The sequence below is a fragment of the Danio rerio genome, chromosome 15 (genome assembly GCF_049306965.1).
Source record: "Danio rerio strain Tuebingen ecotype United States chromosome 15, GRCz12tu, whole genome shotgun sequence".
In the NCBI taxonomy this organism is placed as follows: domain Eukaryota; kingdom Metazoa; phylum Chordata; class Actinopteri; order Cypriniformes; family Danionidae; genus Danio; species Danio rerio.
Genome location: NC_133190.1, coordinates 9,675,001 through 9,687,582, shown reverse-complemented (window position 1 = coordinate 9,687,582; position 12,582 = coordinate 9,675,001). Strand labels below are relative to the sequence as shown.

The 12,582-nt window shown below is 34.3% G+C and overlaps 1 protein-coding gene across 4 annotated transcripts in view; it reads left to right on the top strand.

Annotated features, from left to right (window-relative positions):
* Nucleotides 1-1,013: 1,013 nt before the first annotated feature.
* Nucleotides 1,014-12,582, top strand: part of npas1 (neuronal PAS domain protein 1) — a 91,869-nt gene continuing 80,300 nt past the window's right edge. Inside the window, 1 exon segment of one of the 4 annotated variants that reach the window (NM_001328383.1) lies at nucleotides 1,014-1,528. The gene's annotated coding sequence lies outside the window, so the exon portion shown is untranslated. 4 annotated transcript variants of the gene reach the window in all.

The following is a 12,582-nucleotide window of genomic DNA, read 5'->3' as shown; positions in this document are numbered from 1 at the left end:
TAACTATTACAATTTTATTTGCACAGCAGTTGAAGACTATATAAAGTGGAACCAAATTGTTTAAGGACCTGCAATAGAAGATACTTGTGGTCCTTGGGTTTCATGTGCCTGTGCTAAGTTTGCCATCAGCTGTTTAAACTTCCGACGGGGTCCTCTATGGTCTGGACCGTCCTCTCCCTGACAACAGCCACAAAGTAAGAGTTCTCTAACAGATTTTCCACGCACTTCTTTGTTTTTCCCCTATCCCATCGCCCCTCTGCATTTTATAGCCGCACGCATTCTTTTATCCTCCTTCCGGAGCTCTTACGCCAATTTTTGGCTTGGCGTAATCTGAAATGGTGCTTAAGTGAATTTATGTTGTGCTCAGTGCATTAACTTCTGCTGTTTTTTGCCTTTATGTTGCGGGGAGCTTTTGTGCGTGCGGAAGAAAAAAGGGGAGAGAGAATGAGAATTTGAAACCCAGACCACGGACTAGACAGCCTATCAGTATTCAGCGGAGAAAGTGAGTGATGGAGAGAGAGAAACGGAGGAAAGAAAGGAGGAGGGGGTGATGTATCAATATTCTGAGTAGTGTTTGAGGGCAAGAAGAACGAAGCGAGGAGGGGTGGGAGAGGGGTGCGGGTGCGCGGAACAGTCCGAGCGGGTTTATTCGCTCAATGTTTTTTAGGCGAGCCAACCCATAGGGTGAGATGATATCGGTAGAACGCTTACGCTGAGGATGGAGACTGAAGTATGTGTTTGTCTGAGCGAAGTGTTGTTCAAGTCGAATGTGACGGAATCCTAGCCCAATGCTAGCCATAACTCCACTCTCCCTCTCTCTCTCTCTCTCTCTCTCTCTTTTACTCTGTGTGCTAATCAGCATTTGAAAGGCAGCTTTGACAGTGAGAAAGAAAAGTGAGGGCAGTGGGGAGGAGGGAGTGTAAACGAGAAAGAAACGAGAGAGTGAAAGAGAGAGAGAGAGGTAGGGGCCGTACAAGCATTTCTTTTATATTTACTAGCGATTGAGGGAAGAGAGAGAGAGCGAGGGACCGAGAGAGGGAGCGGGTGAAGTGACGACCGGTGCGTGCAGCTTTCCCAAGAGGAAATGAAAAGAAAAGAACGAGGAAAGAGAGAGAGCCAACGCAGGGAGCACGCCAGAGAAGGAAACAGACTCGCATCCTCCAACTCCAGTCATATCTGAGACGATCCCGCTTGGAAAGTGAGGGAGGAGAGAGCCGCCGCTGCTGCCGCTACACACACACACACGCACACACTCTTGCGGCTGCAGACCGCTGTGTGTTCGCCTGCTCTTTTGTGCCAGCAGCTGGGATTGTTCTTGGCCCCGTCTGACCCCCTTGTCACCCCCCGTGTGAGAGTGTGTGTTTGCATGTGAGCGCGAGGGGTCCTGGAACGTGGACTGAGTCGAAAGGGGAGGGTCACGGTTCGGGGTTGGGGGTTCTGATCGGGACAGGTCCAAGACTTCTAAGGAAGAGGAGGAGGGAAACATCTGCCACCCAAACAGCTGCTCGGAGGTGGACATGCACATCAGGTGAGTCCGTTTACATCAGCAAAACACAACTTCTTCCTGTTCTGGTCTCTATGAACACATGCCGGACTGTCACATCTGACAGCTTCAACTTTTAAGATATGAGCTTCTTCCCCCTTAAACTTGTTGATGGCTTTGCGCCTGCATGGGGGGCTCGCCTTCCTGGGAAAGTTTTTGGGAAAGACACTTTGCTCATAAGTGCACTTGTCTTTCCGCCTCAATGACGAAGGTATTGGGAGCGCAGGGGAGGAATGCTGGGGTTAATTGTGCGGACCGCCTCGGCTCGCTTTCAAACATCATCTCTCACTTAATTAGTGGATTTTACAAGATTAGTGTGCTTTGCATTGACGCTGTGTTCTGGGGAAGGTAGTGAATGGTAGGCGGCCGTCTTCTGATATCTGATGTCTTTGGATTAAACGGCTTCTTCTTAATGACTGGATTTGTATTAGGAATGAGGTAAATATTAACCTTTTCTTTCAATGGTGTGAGCTTAATGTGGGATTTAGCTCAGTTCGGCGTGCTTTTAAGTTTTAAACATAACTTTATTTGCTAAGAGTCTTTTTAAATTGCTAACTAATATTGAGGCAAGTGTAATAAATTATTAATATTATTTATTATTATTATTATTATTATTATTATTATCATCATTATTAAAAGTTTGCTCACAAAACTATTTGTACATGTTAACTGTTTGTATATATTAAAAATAGTATGTATTTTTAGACACACTTCTAAAATATTTTCACATTTTGCACAATAATAACTGTGCTATTACAACATAATTACAATGTACACGGTAACCAAATATTAATAAGTATTATTTTATAGATTAATTTCATTTATTTGTGGAATGGCTGTCAAACAGCTGAAACTATAGAGACGGAAATTATTTTGGCACTTTTCACCCTCACTATGGCAGCAGTTTCCAGGGAAAGAAACACAAAAAGCAAGCATGAGAAACTCGCTTGGGACTCTGCGGTTTTAGTTTAAGGAGAGTAGAAGTTAATTTGCCGTTTTCCTTTCGTTTTGCAGGTTGAGGATTTTGAAAAATAAATTAACATTAGTTTAAAAGTCCACCTGTTGCACTCAAAAATATATTTCGGCTGCTTGTTAAAACTTCTTATTTCAAATGAGCTGAATCAACTTAGTTCGTGATCTTTTTTTTAAGGACAACTTAATTGTTTTGTGTTCAATTAACTTACATTTTTATACAGTTAAGTTAACTCAACAGATTTGTGCTAGGACATTGTGTTAAACCCAGAATTTTTACCAGTTTGCTTATGAAATGTGTCTGAACACAAAAATGAGCCCTTTTAAAGCTTTTTTTTTTACCCTGTATCAGACACACTGTAAGCTTAAGACCATAATTGATAGACCTTTTTTGTACAGAACAGACCATGTGAAATAGTTGACCCGACAGCATCAGGAATGCCGCCTCTCTGGACTGTTTTAAGAAACTTCTCAAGACTTACCTTTTTACCGTTGCTTTTAATTTAGGTTGATTATTTTGGTTGATTTAATCATTCAATTTTATTGTCTAGATTTTATTGTCTCATTGTGGTGTTTTTATTGTTCTGCTTTGTTACTGTTTGCCTTCTATGCCTTGCAGCGCCTTGGGTCTGAGAAAAGCGCACTATAAATAAAAAGTATTATTGTTATTTATTATTCATGATTTATTATACTTGATATATGTTTATTAATCTAGTTTATCAGTAACACTCAAAAAATGTATGCTTTTTCAAACTACTTATTTAAAATGAGCTAAAACAACTCAATTCTTGATATTTCGTTAAGACAGCCTAATTGTTTTATGTTTAATTCACTTAAAATGATAGAAGCATAACTTTAAAAAGTTAACTTACAGTAATTCCTTCATGTTATCTCAACCCAAATCCATTGAGTGGATCACAGCATTTTTTACAGTGAAGTTTTCATCTTGCCTGAAACTAATTGCTCATTTTGACAGAAAAATCTTTTAATTTTCATTTACCCTCTCAAAACGTTGTTACAAAGTTAGTACCATTTCACAGTATACATATTAATCACAATAAAAATTGTGCATGCAAAAGAACGTGAGCCACCTATTTAGTAAACGCTGCACATCCAAAGACTGAATCCGCATATGCGTAAGACATCAGGGCATCTCTGAAGAGAACGTGAATTGAGAATTGATGGAAGTTCTGCAGGTGTGTACGATGGAGCTATAGGACCATAAAACACGCACGCACACACACACACTGAACGGGACAGACAGGCCTGGTGACAGACAGTGTCAGCGAGGTGTCAGTGAGAAGCTGTTGGTGTCACACTTGGTTGACCTGATCTGTGGTCAGGCTGTCCACTGCAGCCCACTGTGACTCCTTACATAACCACTTCCTGCCACTCACACGCAGATCTGCAGGGACACGCGCGGATATTTATATACTCAACATACACACACACACATATCGATATGCCCTTATAAACACACACACACACACACACAAACAAACAAGAGCCCTTGTCGATATACAGACCCTCACTCTTCTGCAGTCACTCAGATGGGATCTTACCAACTGCTTTTGACCTTCTGCACACTTAAAATCAACTGATAATCTGAACATCCACATTAAAAAGTGCTGGGTTCCACATAATTCCTTCAAGTTGTCCCAACATAAATCAATTCATTTAACTTAGTAGGTTTGTTTTTACAAATTTAAGTAGATTGAACATAAAATAATTAAGCAGTCCCTTCAAAAATCTCAAGAATAGCGCTGTTTCAGCTTATTTTGAATAAGTAGTTTGAACAAGCAGCAGATTTTGTGTGTGTAAAAGCATCCAAGTTTGACAGAAAGCGCTTTATGATTGACAAATGTTGTCTGTATATTTATGAAAGTGAATTAAGTGAGTATCAGAAAATATCTTTAGGGGTAGTTATGTTTAAGCCCACATTAAGCCAAAAGTTTTATGTGTGTGTGTGTGTGTGTGTGTGTGTGTGTGTGTGTGTGTGTGTGTGTGTATATATGTATATATATATATATATATATATATATATATATATATATATATATATATATATATATATATATATATATATATATATATATATATATATATATTGCTTTAATACAGTTATGCTTATTTTCTCTATATATTTACATTATTTCCTCATAAACTCATCAATAAAATGCAAGTATGTAAAGATGTAAACATGTAAAGATGTAAACATGTAAAGTATGTAAAGTATGTTGACTATACACACTCAAAAAATGTCTTGTGCTGCTTGTTAAAATTACTTATTTTAAATGAGTTAAAGCAAGCTCTTAAGGTTTTTTGAGGGACAACCTAATTGTTTTAAGATCAATCCACTTAAATTCATAAAATGATTAAGTTAACTTAATCAATGTGTGCTGGGAGAACACAAAGGAATTGTGTGGAACGCAGCATTTTTTACAGTGCACTCAAAATCTTATATAACTTTTGTAAAACGAGCTGAAACAACACTATTCTTGAGCGTTTTTAAGTTGTTTTATGTTCAATCCAATGAAATTGGTAAAAACTAATGAGTAAACTTAATTATTTCACGTTGTCCCAACACAAATCGAACCCATCATTTATCATTAATATACTACAGCGTGTAGTATATAAATGGAATTGTTATATATAACAATTCACCAAAGTCAGTTCTCCACAAATCTAAAACAATATTAACAGGCATTTACATTTATAGTTAATATTGTATACAAAGTTTTTTTTTGCATGAAAGTAGCACGAAATGTGAAGAAATACAATTAAACTAACGCACAAAGAAGAGTACATCATGTAAAAGCGTTTAACTGATAACACTTTACTTTTACTTTTTTTTGTTTGATTACATAAGTTTAAATGAACATCAAAAATACTTCGAAACTATTTGTGAATCTTAACTAGTGTTAATTTCAACAACATTTATGTAATTTGGTTTTTAAAACAAAAGTTAGCATTCAGTTTTAACCGAGATATCAAAATTAAACAGTTGTGTGTGTGTGTATATATGTATATATGAAGTAAAAAAAAATATTTTTATTTAATTAATTAACAAATTATTTTGAACAGAGCAAGAAAATTTCCACATTATGTCTGATAATATTTTTTTTTCTCCTGGAGAAAGTCTTATTTATTTTATTCTAGAATAAAAGCAGTTTTTAATTTTTTAAAAGCCATTTTAAGGTCAAAATTATTAGCCTCTTTAAGCTTAATTTTACAGAACAACCCATCGTTATACAATAACTTGCCTAATTACCCTAACCTGCCTAGTTAACCTAATTTACCTAACCTAACCTCTCCGTTAAACAGAAATTGGGAAATATAATATAATAAATAAACAGGGGGACTAATAATTCTGACTTCAACTGTATATATAATTTTCTTATTGCAAAAAAATAAATAATTATAATTCTTCCAAAAACAGCACAAGCCGAACATGCCTCAAGTTTTATGTGACTTAAACAAAAGTCCTGCAGTTGTCCATGTGGAATAAAGCAGGAAATGTGCATCCTATATAACAATCATGAAGTGATCCAATGATTCTCACTAAAATGCAAATGGTGTTCTAATTCGCCCTGGTGCTTTTAATGAAACAGGCATATTTTAATGCAAAGATGTGACTGCAGTTTTACTTCAGGCTTCTCTGACATCACCTGTACGGCCGCAGGTGCCTGTTTGACCTGTTTGTCTGTTTTCAGGACTCATTCCCTGCCTTTAGGGCTGGTTATTATACTGTGTATGTGTTTCACATACACTGCGTTTATATATGCATTATAGTAAAATGAAGTCATATTTTGCAGTATACTGTTCACTTAATTGAAATAATCATAGTGAAATACAAATTTAAGACAGTTGGTATAGCAAATAGAAACTCTAACATTAAAAAAGGGATTTTGATTTTAACTTTCTAGACCTGTTCAGTTCTCTCAATAAAAAAAAAAAAAAGATTTTACAGCTGGTTCAAACTACTTATTTAAATCGAGGTGAAACAATCCAATTCTTGAGATGTTTTTAGGACAACTTAATTGTTTTATGTTCAATTAACTCAAATTTGTTGAGTTGACTTAACTTAATCGATTTGTGTTTGGACAGCATGAATTGATTGTGTGAGTGTCTATGGCTGTTTAAACGTTCTGATTTTTAAAGTAAATAAAATTAAATAAAAAAAAAAGCAAATAAAATTTTTATTTCATGTAATAAATTCAATTATGATGCGTACATGTTTTTTCATAAACACATTCATCATGATCTATGCTGGCAAGTGTAAGTTTGAGACAGCTGTTATAGTCTCTAGAAAGTTTTTTTTTTTATGTCAATTTAATCTTTAATCAATTTAATCTTATTTCTAAAAAAAGGCTTAGCGGCTTAGTCCCTTTATTAATCTGGGGTCACCACAGCGGAATGAATCGCCAACTTATTCAGCAGATGTTCCACGCAGCAGATGCCCTTCGATCTGCAACCCATCTCTGGGAAACATCCATTCACACTCATACACAACGTACAATTTAGACTACTCAATTCACCTGTACCGCATGTCTTAGGACTGTGGGGGAAACTGGAGCACCCGAAGGAAACCTACACAAACGCAGGGAGAACATGCAAACTCCACACAGAAACGCCAACTGAACCAGCAACCCTTTTGCTGTGAGGCGACAGCACTACCTACTGCGCCTCTGTGTCTCCTATTATTATTATTATTATTATTATTATTATTATTATTATTATTTAAAATGATAAAAACAACAACAAAACAACAATAACAACAACAACACTACTACTACTACTACTACTAATACTACTACTAATATTAATAATAATAATAATAATAATAATAATTATTATTATTATTATTTTACATGACAAAAACAACAACAAAACAATAATAACAACAACAACAACAACAACAACAACACTACTACTAATACTACTACTAATAATAATTATTATTATTACTATCATTATTATTTCTAAAAAATATTATTATTATTATGAATATTATTATTATTGTTACTATATTATTATTGTTATTATAATTATTGTTATTGTTGTTGTTATTATTATTAAATGACAGAAACAACAACAAAACAATAATAACAGCAACAACAATAACAACAATAGTAATAATAATAATAATTATTATTATTATGATAATGATTATTATTATTATTATTACATTGTTATAATAATAATAATAATAATAATAATAATAATAATAATAATAATAATAATAATAATAATTATTATTATTATTATTTTTATTATTATTATATTCTACCCTTAAAAAACAAATAATCAAATAAAATGATTTAACAACGGAACAAAATTTAATCCATCTATGCTGTATTATAGTTTAACAATTTCTTTAAACTCAAGTCTTTTTTATTATTATTTCTCTAGCACTTTCTACAATGTAAACAGTGTAAAATTTCATTAGTGTGAAACAAGTGGGCTTCATCAGGCACTGAATGCTCCACAGCATGCTGATTTGGTATATCTACATTCAAAAGACAAAAAGAAGCGACATATGGGGGATCTCAGAGGAGCAGTTCTCTTCCGCTCTGCGTTTTAGCGCTGCGGGTCAGGAGAGCGTGCGTTGGGTCAGTTTGATCTAATCAAATGAAGTATTGATTCCATTTGATAATTAATGGGGCAGGTGAAGATGAAGATGCAGCCTCCAACTCGCAGGATTTGAGAGGAACCTTGGACTGGGAATGATGGGAAGCCGCCAAGGTCAGCGGGCAAAACCACAAGAGCCGAGTCTAGTTAAATGCGATAGCGAGAGATAGAAACGCTGTTGACCAAAGCTGATTTATCAGCCTTCGAAGAAAACGAGACAACATCTGACTTCCTAATGCCGGACTTCAAATGCAGAGAGATGTGAAAACAAATTAGTATTCTGCGGAAACGGCTCCATATATTGATGGAAACCTACATGCAGTATATATATATTTATATTTATACATTATATATGTAATATGAGTGTGTGTGTTGCTCAGCTATTTGCACTTCAAAGATGCTGGATTTATAATTTCAGAAGCGAACATAATTGAATGTTACATGCAATAGCATCATTTCTGCAGTTACTGCTATTAGACAGTACCTTGAAATGCTCTTGCTTCAAAGAAATATGTAGAGATGCTAAATTATTGACATTTTCTTTTACGCATGACTTTGTTGTAATCTTTTAAAGCTGACTTTTCAGGCTTTCAAGATGAGTTTTGATGTCATACGGCTGACATATGACTTTGACTTTATAGCTTTTGTGACCCTTGCAGGAATATGAGTGTTCTCACAAGTAATTGGTGAAGATTATAGCAAATTTATCAGTTATCGATGCCAAGTTCACTGCAAAATAAATCGTTTTTACAGAAGAACAAACTGGACCTTAAGAATTAGATCGAAAAAAGAAGTGATTTCTCTATTTGAAACATATTGATTCTTTGCTTTTCTCTTCAGTTTGAAGAACAAAATGAATCACAGACAACATATCGAGAAAATAATAATAATATTCAAGGTCACCACAGTGGAATGAACCGCCAACTATTCCAGCATATGTTTTATGCAGAAGATTCCTTTCTATCTGCAACCCAGTATTGGGAAACACCCAAACACGCTCATTCACACACACTTATACACTACAGACAATTTGTGTTATTCAATTCACCTATAGTGCAGAACTTTAGACTTGTGGGGGAAACCAGAGCACCCGGGGAGAACATGCAATCTCCATACAGATATGCCAACTGACCCAACCACCGAACTTGTTACTGTGAGGCGACAGTGCTAACTACTGCGCCACCATGCCACCCCCATTTATAATAATAATAATAACCCCATAATAATAATAATAATAATAAAACCAGCTCTCAAAATATAGTTATTTAAAATGTTTGTTTGCTAGTAAATATAAGGAACAAATATAATTTAAAACTTTTTATTTATTTATCTATTAATCTATTATTTATTTATGTATTTGTTTGTTTTTTTGTTTGTTTGTTTGTTTGTTCTTTTATTTATTTAACTACTGTGCCACCATGCTACCAGATATAATAATAATAATAATAATAATAATAATAATAATAATAATAATAATAATAATAATAATATTAATAATAATAACATAAAATAACATAATAAAACCAGCTTTTAAAATATAATTATTTAAAATGTTTGTTCCGCTAGTACTTAAAATAAACAAAGATAATTTTAAACTTATTTATTTATTTATTTATTTATTTATTTATTTATTTATTCATTTATTCATTCATTCATTCATTCATTCATTCATTCATTCATTTATTTATTTATTTGTTTATTTATTTATATATGTATTTGTTTGTTTACATATTTATTTATTTATTCATTTATTTACTTATTTATTTTATCTTTTTGGCATTCAACTTTAAACATTTCTCTGAAGTTTTCCAACTTAACGCCTTCTGAAGTGATCTAACCAATGTTTCTCGCTTAAATTTTACTGAAGTGCTTTAAAACAGTTGGAAAGTAATTCACACATTTTTGAAGTGGAAATGTCTGTTCACAAAAGTTAATAATTTTAATGTCCATAACTTTAAAGAAACTAAATACACAGCTTGCTTTTAAAGTGACATGAACTGGAGCAGACGCATGTCATAAATGCAAAGTTTTTGTCAAGTTCTGTGGATTCAATTGCTATAGTTTTCTTCATAGTCATTGTTATTAGCGTGAACTTTATAAACAATGACTTGTTCATTGTAGAAAAATTTGTGTTCTACAACAAATAGAGAATGTTACGTTGATATTTACCATTGATCTGCAAAGTTTACATAAAAATGAAAAAAAATTGTGTAAAACCTATTTTACCCATAATAACGCTGCACACTGTAAAAAGCGATTAGTTAACTACTGGTAACACTTTACAATAAGGTCATATTTGTTAATGTTAACTAATGTATTCACAGTACTAATATAAACATTGAACTTATTACCGTATTTGTTTATGTAAGCTAGAGTTAGTTAATGAAAATAAGGTTGTTCATTGTTAGTTCATGATAACTCACAGTGCATTACATTGGATGTTAATAATGCATTAGTAAATGTCGATCCTAATAAATGCTGCGCAAGCTGTGTTCATACTTAGCTCACGTAAAAAATGGCCGTGATGTCAACCATAAAAAACTGTAAAACTGCTACGTAAAAATCCGCAACCTGGTTAACAGCAAATTTCCTTAATATATACGGCGAACAACTGTAAGCTGACTTTCCCAGAATTCCCTGCATAGCACATTACTTTTTATGCTTTTTGTTGACATTACTATGGATCTTTGTAGTTGTTTTCCCATCATGTACACTGAAAAAAAATATTCAAAGATGACTCCTTGAATTTACTTAATTTTTTAAGTAAAGTGATTGTAAATAATTTATTTTGAATTTAAACAAATAGTTTTTTTGTTTGTTTAAATTCAACAAAAATAAATTGCAACAATTTTGCAGACAACTTTTTTTTCATTGTTTGTACATTGTTTGTAGAGATTTATAATACATCTAATGTTGATAAACAATATTTATTTCATGACTTTAATTTTATGCGTGTTACCATACTGGTGTTTAGTAGCTGTGTGAATGACTGAGCACCTTCTTTACACTGATACACTTTCCAGCTTGTGGGAAAAATTAATTTGTGATGAGCATGGCTTCATTACATAACTTTTTCATCACCACTTTCGAAATACAGACATATTACCTCTATAAATGAATGAAATATGGCAGTTTACTGTAAAAATTATGAATTACTATTTTAATGGTGAAAGACTGGCAACCACAGCTGCCGTTTTTTTATCATAAATTTTACGGATTTATTTTTTACAGTGGTATATACTCAGGGCCGGAGCAAGCTGAACTGCCGCTCTGGGCAAAGGACGGTCACGCTGCCCTAAACCCTAAAGTGAAGATAGGGGTGGGGGGGTGGGGGTTGAAGCGTGGGTGGTGAGGGTAGTGTCGGGGACGCCGCCCTCTCTATTCTGTCACCCTAGACGCGAATAGAAGAGGGAGCGGGTGGTGAGGGTAGTGTCACGGACGCCATCCTCTCTATTCTGCCACCGTAGACGCGGATATAACTGATGCCGCGGGTGGTGAGGGTAGTGTCGCGGACACCGCCCTCTCTATTCTGCCACCGTAGACGCGGATATAACTTATGCCGCGGGTAGTGAGGGTAGTGTCAGGGACGCCACTCTCTCTTTTCTGCCGCCCTAGACGTGGATATAACTGATGGCGCGGGGATGAGGGTATAATGTTGGGAACGCCGCCCTCTATTCTGCTGCCCTAGGCGGCCGCCTAGGTCGCCTCTATGGAAGCGCCGGCCCTGTAAATACATTAACTAATGGAACCTTCTTGCAAAGTGTTACCGGTGCCTCTGTAACAATTTAGAATAACTATCCGTAATAACTAGTTAATAGATCATTAATAAACTGTTAGTTAATGAGTTATAAATGACTTGTTGAATAAAGTTATTAGTTTGTTAATTATTTATAACTGTTCCTTATAGATAGCCAATAGATAACTTATAAGCTGTTAATTAACAAGTTAGAAATGGCTTGTTAACTGTATTTTAATTATTTATAACTATACCTAATAAATTAGTAATAGATCATGAACAAGCTGTTAGTAAATTACTTACTAAAGAATTGTGTAAGTATCAGTTAATAGTTTCTATATGGTATTGGGGCGTTATTCCAGTTGCAATTATTCTTCATTTATTAACTGTTAGTAAATGAGGAGTAGTTGCAACTAGTATAACGTCCCAAAAACACAAATAAGCTAATAACTAACACTTAAATAATGTATTAACTCACACTTTACAGATCAGTTTTTTTATAGTTTGTTTACCATCTTTACCAGTGAAAGTTTGTTGAACTTTGCTAATAAAAGTAGCTTTTTTTCCTTGATTAGCACAAAAAAGGGCCAAAAGTCATGGGTTTGTATTCTGTTCTATACTGCTGTTGTGCCATGTGATGGCTCAGTATGTGTGTTTCTATACATTAAACACAACGTTCAACATTTCATCTGTGAAGTTT